General features: G+C 48.1%; 1 long non-coding RNA gene across 1 annotated transcript in view; it reads left to right on the top strand.

Annotated features, from left to right (window-relative positions):
• The first annotated feature begins 3331 nt into the window (after positions 1 to 3331).
• Positions 3332 to 12033, top strand: part of LOC134935042 (uncharacterized) — a 37859-nt gene continuing 29157 nt past the window's right edge. Inside the window, exon 1 of the long non-coding RNA XR_010179861.1 lies at positions 3332 to 3529. This is a non-coding gene — a long non-coding RNA (uncharacterized LOC134935042). The remainder of the gene's footprint in view (positions 3530 to 12033) is intronic.

The raw sequence follows: 12033 nt of genomic DNA on the forward strand, positions 1-12033 counted from the left end.
CAGGTCTCCAGGACTCAGAGACCTAAGCCTTGGAATCAGTTTGTGGATATTCAAAGATTAAGAGGCCTATTTATCAATAATTGCTGCAATTACCAATCCTGCTAGCATAAAATATTCTTAAATATGTATTTTGTCTCGGCTGAATATGTGCATGTGTGGCCATCTCAGAAAGGCATCAGAAGCTCCCTCACTAGCCATACTGGTCGCCTTCAGGTTGCCCCTGATTTGTGAATTTTAATGAAAGGGGCATGGTCATCGTAACTTATGGGCAAATTGGATTTTAGATGCGTGGTGGCAAGCACAGGTTCTATTCTCACTATATGGGAGTTGTGGACACCCACGAGTGGGAATAGTCCCTGTTAGTTGGCATGCTGACTATCAGAATTGTGAGGGGGCATAGGTGTGCGCAGGGGGGGTGCCTGGTGCGCACAGGCACCCCCTAATGTCTGGCACCCCGATCTCACATGCCTGATGCAGCGATCACCGAGCAGGCTGATTACCGTCCCCTCTGTGCTGCACCCTGTCAGGACTGCATTACTGACCGGACGCCTGGGTTAATCAAGGGTGACACTGCCACCGGCTTTCAAACTGCCGGCTCCACCTCTATGTACAAAAACAGCGTGATGTGACGTGATAACATCATGCTGCTCGCACGCCCACCTGCCACATGCCCACCTCTCTCCTTCTATGCTATGCCAACGCCAGGCACTGATGAGGAGCAGCATGCAGTCAGCGTTCCTCTTTGGAAGACAAATTCAATACTGGCAGGCGGTCGATAGTAGCATTGACACGTCACTCGTTTTTCCAGCAGCAGCAGTACTAGTCTGTGACTGTCAGTGTCAGTGAGTGACTGACTTGTAAGTAAGCTGCTGCAGCTTGCAGGGGAAAGAGAGGGGGAGCCAGACCAGGCTGAGGAGGAGCAGTGTAATTGCAGTTAGTGCCATCAGGGGTGTTTGTTTGGTGCACACCACAACATCTGACAATGCATCTGCTTTATTAGGATTGGTACAAGGGTGGATATTTTATATTGCGTTGACCATCAATAGATGGTGCTAGACACGCCCAAAAGGCGGTGCTAGACGCACCCCTCCGACGGTGCACCCCCTAATAAAATGTGCTGCGCACGCCTATGTGAGGGGGCAGGATCCTGGCATCGGTATTGTGACTGCTGATCACATAAATACATCCCCACTGGACAGCTGCCCAAGTCACCACAATTTTAGGGTAATACGGTGTGATGTGGAATTCCAACATGTGCGAACAGCAGCCCTAACAATGTTTGATTCCCATAAAGGGTGTCCCCACACCCAACAAGTAACACTGATTTGAAAAGTGGGAATCAACAATAGTATGGGTGCTGAGTGGAAGAGTGTACACAAATAACACAATCAAAGAAAAGAATTCATCAATTATGAAATGATGGTTGTTGTCTCCTTGTATTTCTTTCCTTGTTGTGGATGATCCAAATGTTTAATTGACTCCAGAGGATATGAAAAAATAAATGAACACAAACAATGTGTAGTAAAGGTTTTTACTGATTATTTCTTGATAGTCTCAACAATGGAAAATTCCATACGGACACTTGTGTGATATATCGCTACCATCGTAGTATTAAGGCTTTTCACTGGTCTGAAATATGTTGCATAAATCAACTTTTCACACTTATTTATTACCTAAATAAATTTACACTAATGATATAGACCAATTTCAGGAACATACTGTAAATACAATTTTTACAAGTAATTTTAGCTTTATTTGGAATTTTCCAAAACAGTTTAATGTATAGCAGTCTGCTGGTTTCTTCCTGCCAAACAAGGATCAAAACAAATATACAACTATGACAACAGTTTATGACTACAGTAACAACTAATACCCCTCTCACACCGCACAAATAACCTGGTATTGACCCAACATATTGCCGGGTCGACACGGGTCAGCGTACGGTGTGAAAGCACCATAGTCGAAATCCCAGGTCGCCTGACCCAGCAATTCAACCCAGAAATAAAGCAGTGTTATTCCTGGGTTGAATACCGGGTCAGTGGCTGCATAAATGGGCTCCCGAGTCAATGCAACCTGGGACCCGTTCACTACATCAGGGATAGGCTTCGCGGAGATGATCTCATCTCCCAGCGCCACCCCTGCTGCCAGCTCCGCCCCCTGCCGCTATGGCAACCCGCCCGGCATATTGCCAGGTCAGGGAAGCCAGCAGCAGCGTCCAATGCCGGATCCCACCCGTGAAGGACCCATTTCCAATGCCCGGGTGGGATCCGGCATTGGCGATGTGAAAGGGGTATTATTAACTCTACTACCGGCTTTATATTGCAGTATAAAATTCCCTAGTCCCTAGGGTATACCTCCAGTAACAGTTTGGTTGTGCACCAGTTTGTTGGTTCAGATATTTACAAGCTGAGGAGGTTTAATGCTGAGGAGAATCCCTGTATTATAATAATGTGTGCTGTAGACTATGCTCCTGAATAATGAGTTATCTCTCCTTAAGTTAAAATCCCTCCACTTGGTCCAGTAGGAAAGGTATTTTTATATGTATCCCTTTGACAACTGTTTCTTTTCAATGTATCAAGTCACTCACTGTATACAATGTTGCAGAATTTGGGTACTGAGCCAGGAAGCAGAAATGAGCTTTAGATAAATTCCCTTAAGAAATAATTTGTCTGGTGTAATTCCTCAATGTAAATTACTCTCTATATGTGTCCACAGTGACTATGGGGTAAATTTACTAAGATGGGAGTTCTATTTAAGATGGGATGTTGCCCATAGCAACCAATCAGATTCAACTTCTCATTTATCTAGCACCTTCTAGGAGATAATACCTGGAATCAGATTGGTTGCTATGGGCAACATCCCATCTTAAATAGAACTCCCATCTTAGTAAATTTACCCCTATGTCTTAGTATAGCAGTAATAACTGATGCCAATGTAGTGAAACCTATTTAGCGAGATTAATAAGCTGTATTTTCTTACAAAACTTTTTATGTAATATAAGTTATAGTATGCTGCAAATTGGCCACTGGCTGTTGTGATCAATTAATCCATTGAGTGCTTACATTAATAAGAAGCTTCTATTACAGTCACTCCACTCTGCTGAGCCGCACTAGGAAGGAGGAAGGCTTATGGTGCTGTGGTGTGATTGTGTAGTTTTACCAACCTTCCTTCATAAGTTGGAGTATGCACTTAATAGCAGCAGCTTCAGTAGCAGCTAATGAGTACAGTCCCAGCCTCCTGCCTGCCTCTTGGCCGCCACTCTGAAGCTAAGGCCGCCTCTGGGAGGAGAGCTGTGTCTGGCTCTACAGCAAGGGAATCCACATCCTGGGCTTTGCCTCTGTCCAGGTGAGAGCCGCCTCTGCTCCTCCTCTCAGCTCCACCTTCACTCTCACCAGGGACTCTGTGTCACTGCCCCAGCCCTCTTGCCTGCTGGGGAGGGCTCTACAGACATCTCCCAGGACTTCTGATACATGGAGGGGAATGTACACTGTGCTCCGGCTGCTGCTCACAGTAACAGAAGATCTGTCCGGTTAGTATGCACAGAGCCTGCTCACGCCACCTTTCTCCACAGCTTCTAAGATGGCTGCTCCAACTCCCGCTCACTTTCAACTGTCACACTGTACCACCTGACACTGGTCATGTGATGTGCACCTGTCCTCCTGAGCAGCTGCAGAGGCTACTGGGAATTGTTGTCTATCTGTGTATTGACATACTTACCATACCTTACCTTACCATAAATTCTAAAATGCTCAGAAAGTGCATGAGTGGTGAGACCCTTTCTGACATTCCTAAGGTGCTCACTAATTCTTACTTTTAGGGGTCTCGAGGTCCTGCCTATGTACCACAGTCCACATATGCACTCAATCCCATAAATCACATTGGAACTGTTGCAGGTAATAACATCTCTGATGTTAACGGTTTGATATTTCACTTCTACATTAGTGATTCGTGAAAATGGGACTTATAGGTGATTCATGTATAGGGTCCACCTGTGCTCCTGGGCGTGTGATTGGACAGAGTACATTTAAATATGCATGTATTGTGGGAGTCAGTTATTCGCCAGGATACCTTGAAAAAGACCCCAGGCAGGGGTGGAAACGCGTCGGTAGCGTCCAGGTGTGAAAGGAACGCGGAGTCTGAAGCCGGTGACCAGGGTGGCTTGCTGATTAGACTGGTGCCAGTCTGTATCAATTATCCATGCACTGTTTGGGACTGTTTGGCCACAGTTCCATTTATCTCCGGTAATTTCGCTGCATTTACTTATCACCAGGAGCAAATTGGTGTTATAATTGACTTTTATTGTGGAAAAAAATATTTTATTTATTTTTGACATTATATTAAAACAGACTTCACTATTATTACCTTTGTTTCATTTCCCTATGGTGAAACTGAGTATTACGAAAATTGAAGTTTGGAGAGATTGTCGCGATTAGGACTTCATTTGTACAGCGCAGGCTAAGTCATTTGCTCAAAAATCTTATATTGCCCCTGCAGTTATGACCCCAGTAGTTTACCCCCACCCCCTTTAGTTTAGCCTCCCAGTGGTAATGCCCCCAGTAGTTTGCCTGCTTGTAGTTTAGCCACCAGTAGTAATGCCCGCCCCTGTAGTTTGACCCATTGTAGTTTAGCCCCTGTAGTTATGCCCCCCTTGTAGTTTAGCCCCCAGTAGTAATGCCCCCAGTAGTTTGGCCCCTGTAGTTATCCCCCAGTAGTTTGGCCCCTGTAGTTATGCCCCCAGAATTTTGGCCCCCCTGTAGTTTAGCCCCCAAGTAGTAATGCCCCTGTAGTTAAGCCGCCAGTAGTAATGCCCCTGTAGTTACGCCGCCAGTAGTAATGCCCTCCTGTAGTATGCCCCTTTGTAGTTGGCCCCCAGTAATAATGTCCCCCAGTAGTTTGCCCCCAGTAGATGCCCCCCAGTAACAATGTCCCCCAGTAGATACCCCCCAGTAATAATGTCCTCCAGTAGTTTGCCCCCAGTAGTAATGCCCCCTAGGAGTTTGCCCCCAATAGATGACCCCCCAGTAGTAATGCCCCCAGTAGATGCCCCCCAGTAATAATGCCCCCAGTAGATGGCCCCCAGTAAAAATGGCCCCCAGTAGCTGTCCCCAGTAGTAATGCCCCCAATAGATGACCCTCCAGTAGTAATACCCCCAGCAGATGCCCCCCAGTAATAATGCCCCAAGTAGTTTGCCCCCAGTAGTAATGCTGCCCCCAGTAGTTTGCCCCCACTAGTAATGCCCCCCCCAGTAGTAATGCCCCTTGTTGATGCCCCCCCAGTAGTAATGTCCCCCTGTAGTTTGCCCCCAGTAGATGCCCCCGCTGCACTAAGGAAGAAAAAAACATCATACTTACCGAGCCCCGTTCCTGCTTCCAGACCGCTGCAGTCCTCCTCCTCTTGGCGTCCGCTCCTCAGTCAGCACTATGAAAGAGATGTCATGACTGACGTCTCTCCCATAGCGCACGCCGCACAGTGACAGGGAGACGGGCGCCCGCTGGTAACACAATCTCAGCGGGCGCCCGTCATCTCCCTGTGCGGCGCCGGGAGGGGACGGGGGACGGAGGCCACAAATGACAGGGGGGCACGGGCCCGAGTGCCCCCCCCCCTGGATCCGCCACTGAATAGACCCTACAGGTCTGAGAACCAATGCCATCTGGGCCACGCTGTAGCCACTAGAAGTAGAAATCCTCCTTCTTCTTTGAACTTTCGCAGGACCATGGGCAGGAGTGACACTGGAGGGAACACGTAAGGCAGCCGAAAGTTCCATGGACTTGCCAGTGCATCCACGAATGCTGCTTGAGGATCCCTGGTCCTTCATCCGAAGACCGGAACCTTGTGCTTGTGTCAAGACGCCATCAGGTCTACGTCTGGTAGGCCCCACTTGTCCACAAGAATTGAAAGACTTCTGGTTGAAGACTCCACTCACCGGCATGCACGTCCTGGCAACTGAGGAAGTCCACTTCCCAGTTCAGGATGCCAGGAATGAACACTGCTGATATTGCTGGCAGATGGCGTTCCACCCAACGAACGATCTTTGACAATTCCATCTTTGACATGCGGCTTCGAGTGATTCATTGATGGTTTATGTATGCCATTGTGGAAGCATTGTCTGACTGTACTTGAACAGGCCTGTTCTGTACCAGAGGCAGAGCGAGAGATAGCGCATTGAACACCATCCGCAACTTCAGAATGTTTATTGGGAGGAGTGACTCCTCCTTGGTCCAGCGACCCTGAAAAGAGTGTTGCTCCAACACCGCACCCCATCTCCTCAGACTGGCATCCGTTGTCAGCAGGACCCAGTCGGGGATCCAGAAGGGACGGCCCCTGCTCAATTACTGGTCCTGTAGCCACCAGGTCAGCGACAGACAAACCCCCGGACTCATAGTGATCATGTGAGATCTGATCTGATGAGGTAGGCCATCACACTTGGAAAGGAATAAACTCTGCAGAGGGTGAGAATGAAATTGAGCGTACTCTACCATGTCGAATGCCAACACCATCAGGCCAAGTACTTGCATCTCCGAGTGTATCAACACTCTGGGGAGACAAAGGAAGCATCTTATCCTGTCTTGAAGTCTCAGGACTTTTTCTGGAGACAGAAACAGTCGTTGACTGTGTGTGTCCAGGAGTGCCCCCAGGTGCACCATGCTTTGGGACCAGCAAAGATTTCTTCCAATTGATGAGACACCTGCGGGCTTGTAGGAAGCTTACCGTCAGTTGCAGATGACTGATGAGGACATCGTGCGAGTTTGCCAGAATCAGCAAGTCGTCTAGATACGGCAGGATCCTGACTCCCTGATGATGGAGATGGGCCGTCATTATGGCCATGATCTTGGTGAAGATCCAAGGAGCCGTAGCAAGTCCAAATGGCAGAGCCTGGAACTGATAGTGGAGGTTGCCAATAGCAAACCGCAGATAGTGCTGATGCGACATGGCAATAGGTATATGCAGGTATGCATCCTGTATATCCAGGGATACCACATAGTCTCCGGGTTCCATAGCCAGTACAATTGAGTGCAGTGTTTCCATATGGAACTTGGACACTCTCACAAACTTGTTCAGTGATTTGAGGTTGAGTATAGGCCTGAAATACCCATTGGGTTTCGGAACTAGAAACAGGGTCAAGTAGTAACCTCTGCCTCTTTGGGCCAGAGGAACCGGCACTACCACTCCTGTATTCAGGAGGGAACCCACAACCTTTTGCAGAGCTTGCGCCTTTAACAGATCCAAAGGGATAACCGTGGTGCAAAACTGGCGAGGGGGTATTCTCTTGAAGGAGACTGCGTACCCATGAGAGACAACTTCCCGCACCCATGCATCTGAAGTGGTCTTTAACCAGACCTGGGTGAACAGCAGAAGTCGGCCTCCCACCCTGGAGTCCCCCAGGGGGAGGCCCGCCCCATCATGCGGCAGGCTTGTCTTGTTTAGAAGCAGGCTAATGGGCTGCCTAGGACTGCTTTTTCTTGGGCTTAGTGGTTTTGGGAGCATGAGATTGTCACGGGTATGCCTGACCTTTTGCTTTCCCTTGAGGCCAAAAGGAACAAAGGGGGTAATTCAGAGTTGATCGTAGCAGCAAATTTGTTAGCAGTTGGGCAAAACCATGAGCACTGCAGGGGGGACAGATATAACATTTGCAGAGAGAGTTAGATTTGGGTGGGTAATTTTGTTTCTGTGCAGGGTAAATACTGGCTACTTTATTTTTACACTGCAATTTAGATTTGAACACACCCCACCCATATCTAACTCTCTCTGCACATGTTATATCTGCCCCCCCCTGCAGTGCACATGGTTTTTCCCAACTGCTAACAAATTTGCTGCTGCGATCAACTCTGAATTACCCCCAAAAAGCGGTACCTTTATACTTCTGTGCAGAAGGATTAGTATTTGGGAGAAAGGCAGTCTTAGCAGCCGCCAATTCAGACACAATTTTATTTAGGTCTTCCCCAATCAATATGTCTCCCTAAAGGGGAGTACCTCCAAGGTCTTTTTGGAGTCTAGGTCCACCTTCCATGACCTCAACCACAGAATACGGCGAGCCAGGACAGACGTAGTCGATGCCTTGGCTGCCAACACACCCGGCTCAGAGGACGCCTCCTGAATGTAAAAGCAGCGGTGGTAATGTGAGACAGGTACTGTCTGGCATTGTCAGATATATCCTCGGGCAGCTCTTCCTCTAATGCCTGAACCCATGCCTCAATACTTTTTGCAGCCCACGAGGCTGCAATAATGGGTCTATGTACAACACCTGCAAGGGATTAAATAGATTTCAGGCATCCCTTCACACGCTTATCTGTCGGTTCCTTCAGTGAAGTGACAGTGGTGACAGGCAGAGTTGATGACACCACTAGGCAGGTGACATGAGAATCCACTGGCAGTGAATTTTCCCACTTGTTACATAACTCTGCAGGGAGAGGATAGTGAGCCAAGGCCCGTTTAGACAGAGGGAATTTCTTCCCTGGATTAGACTAGGGTTCCTGCCTGATGTCCACCAAATGGTCAGAATGGGGTAGTAGATTTTTAACTGCTGTTTGAACATATTAGTTTTCTTAGCCACAGGAGTGGAATTCATCATTAGTGATTGTAGGATTTGCTTAATAGCAACCACAAAGGCAGGGACATCAATTTTCAATGGAGAAGCCTCAGAAACACCTGATCCAGTGTCTGACAGGACAGTATGCTCCCCCTCCTCTTCAGATGAAACATCTGAGAGATTAGTGGATTGTGAGGAGGAAGCAGCCCTCTTAGATGATCCAGAGACACAAGAGTGCCGTGGAGTAGATTTTTGCCTGACCAAGGAATTAGTTAATTACTGCAACTGGTTAGACCACTTTTCCGCCCAAAGCAGATTAACCATAGGGACAATTTGTGGCTGTAATGGCACAGGTGGTCCCATAGGGGGCAAAAGGTGTTCTACCAGAGTACCCAGTAGGTTTGTGAACACAGCCCAGGGTGGCTTCTGATTTGTTACAGGAGCTGCGTAGTGACTGGGAGATGTATGACACATAGTACACAGACCATCATACACAGTTTACCCCACTGGTAAATCTTTGGCGCATGCTCTGCAAGATGCAGGAGTGTCCACAGACTTACTGCCCTTCTTGTTAGACATTGGGGGTCATTCCGAGTTGATCACTCGCTAGCTCCTTTTTGCAGCCCTGCAAACAGATAGTTGCTGCCTATAGGGGAGTGTATTTTAGCCTTGCAAGTGTGCGATCGCATGTGCAGCCGATCTGTACAAAAACATTTTGTGCAGTTTCTGAGTAGCTCTGAACTTACTCAGCCCTTGCAATCACTTCAGCCTGTCCGGGGTCGGAATTGATGTCAGACACCCGCCCTGCAAACGCTTCGACACACACCTGCGTTTTTCCAAACACTCCCAGAAAGTGGTCAGTTGACACCCACAAACGCCTTCTTCCTGTCAATCTCCTTGCGATCGGCTGTGCGAATGGATTCTTCATAAAATCCATCTCTCTACAACCTGTATGATGCGCCTGCGCATTGCGGTGCATACGCATGCGCAGTTCTGACCTGATCGCAGCGCAGTGAAAAATCCTAGCGTACGATCAGGTCGGAATGACCCCTATTGTACACAAATGCAACAACAGAGCGATTTAGTACGATAAAGCCAGACAGAGTACAATACCTATGATTAAAACCGTTAGTATGTGACTGTATGTGACTGTAGACACAGTACACACCAGCGATTAAATCCGGTATTATGTGACTGAGTACACAGTAGAATACACGTAATGGGTAAATACTGTGACACACTATATATATGACCGTGACGCACCTAGGGGGTCACACAGCCGCCACGGCCACCCCCTCCAACGTTACGGCCATGCCTGCGTTGGCCGGACTGTGCCCCCTAAATGACAGCTAAACTACAACGGCCTTCGGCCGTCCAGCATGCGCCGGTGCACTCCGGCACCGGCGCATGCGCAGATCCGACCCGACCGCTGCACTGCAATAAACTGCAGCGATAGGGTTGGAATGACCCCCCTAGTCCCTTAGGGTACAGAATATAGTGGTAGGTATATCTGGGAAACACTGAAAAGTGAAACCACACAGTAGATACAGGCACATAGTCACAGGCGAACCAGGAGAGCTACTGCGACCGTGTGCCTAAAGCCGGAGCGTCTCCGCCGCAAGTACCCAGGAACAGGATGCGGGAGTATGCTACGCCGCTTAGGAGGTGATGGAGCTGAAGTGTCACCATGACATACAGTGCTGACAGCCCAGTTTTGAAGAAATTTTCTGTCAGAAAAAGCTTTTTCAGGGCTGCCTAGTGCAGCCCACATGTTAAGTGATCAGCTGCTGCAGACACCAACTGAAACTGAGCTCAAAGTGCCTGGAGGCGGGGTTATAGAGGAGGCCCCAATGCATCCTGGGACAGCCTAAAGCTTTAGCCTGTTGGTGCCTCTGGATCAAGATCCATCTCTACCCCGCAATGTTTCCCTGTGGAACCCAATGTAAACTGCTGCAGAAATATGTTTTTAATAACATTGCCAGTATCATAGGCGTTTCTATAATGGGTGCAGTGTGTGCGGTGCACATGGGCTCCTTGGTCCAGGGGGGCCACCACCACACACACCATATATTATACTTTCCACTCCGGAGTCCTGTGGCGGTGGCACTCCAGTGCGGGCATTCCCGAGTGGTTTGCGCACTGGAGATGTCCCCGGGAACATGGCGCGGGCAATATGCCAGAGTCTACTTGCTCCTGAAGGGGAGGGGGCCCGCCACGGAGGCTGCACTGTATGTTATTGACAATCCTAGTTAGTACAGCAGGTTCCCCACACGCTAGTTGCCCTAGGGACCCCACAAACCTTATACCCCTTTCACACCAAAAATGCAGGGCCTAAACCCGGGAATTCTGCCCCGGGCTCATGCAGGGACATTCCCGGGTTGGGCCCGTTTATACCAGCATTTGGAGCCGAAACATCCCGGGTCGGCACCTTTCATACTGAACCCGGGATGGCCCTGCATTTTCTGAGAATGGGCGTCTCAGAAAAAAGACCAGGAAGTGCCCTGAATAGCCAATCAGCATCAGCAGAGGCAACCCGGGAAGGCGGGCCATGTCCCTGCACCGTTCACACTGACCAGGTTCCCGGGAAGATCCCGAGACCAACCCTGGTCGATTGCAGGGTTGAAATGCTGGGGCAGGAATCCCGGGATTTTGTCACTGTACCCTTTCACACTGAGAAAATTCCCGGGTTGATGCGCGTTCATGTGCAATAACCCGGGAAATTTTGGTCTGTGTGAAAGGGGTATTAATCTGGCCCTGTCTGTCTGTGATACCATATCCTAGCCCATGGTATTACATCATTCCACTATATACTAATGTATATTTTATTTGTTTTACATACTATTTAAACAATTTCTTAACATTTTCACATATTAAATATTCTCATAAGAGCAAAACTGCTGTGAGACCATTTATAAAGTGATTCATAAATCTGAATAGAACAAAATCCATCACTTTCCAAAAGCTTTTCTGACTGTTCACCTGGAAACAATTGGCAGTAAGTATAAAATAATATACACTGTATCTACACTGCATTATATTGTCTTACATACTATTTATCAGCATTAGAGTAGTGAGTGTCAGCCTCATCATTCTTTGCTATGTAAATCCGTCCTATGAGTATTCTAAGATCTCCCCATTTAAATAAATGGTCTGAAAGCTTAACGTTAATGCAAATAAACACCTGATATAATGGGGCTGGGGGACAGTGGGGGGATTTCACAGAGCCATCACTGCCCTGTTTTATTGTAACCTAATGCCATAGGAGCTTTCCCAGGCACGCTCAGGGAGACAGAATATCTATAGCAGATGCTTTCTCCAGCAATATACACATTAGCATAAGTGCAGAGCAAGAAATAAGCTGGGAAAGGTTTAATGGCTCAGGCGCAGTGACATCTGCTGTCAGACCACTGTACAGTCAGCCAATCCCAGTGCTTACCCTTTCTACACACTACATAGTGAGAGCCAGGATGTATATATTACCCCGAGTACACTATAATGCGGAATA

The sequence above is a fragment of the Pseudophryne corroboree genome, chromosome 6 (genome assembly GCF_028390025.1).
Source record: "Pseudophryne corroboree isolate aPseCor3 chromosome 6, aPseCor3.hap2, whole genome shotgun sequence".
In the NCBI taxonomy this organism is placed as follows: domain Eukaryota; kingdom Metazoa; phylum Chordata; class Amphibia; order Anura; family Myobatrachidae; genus Pseudophryne; species Pseudophryne corroboree.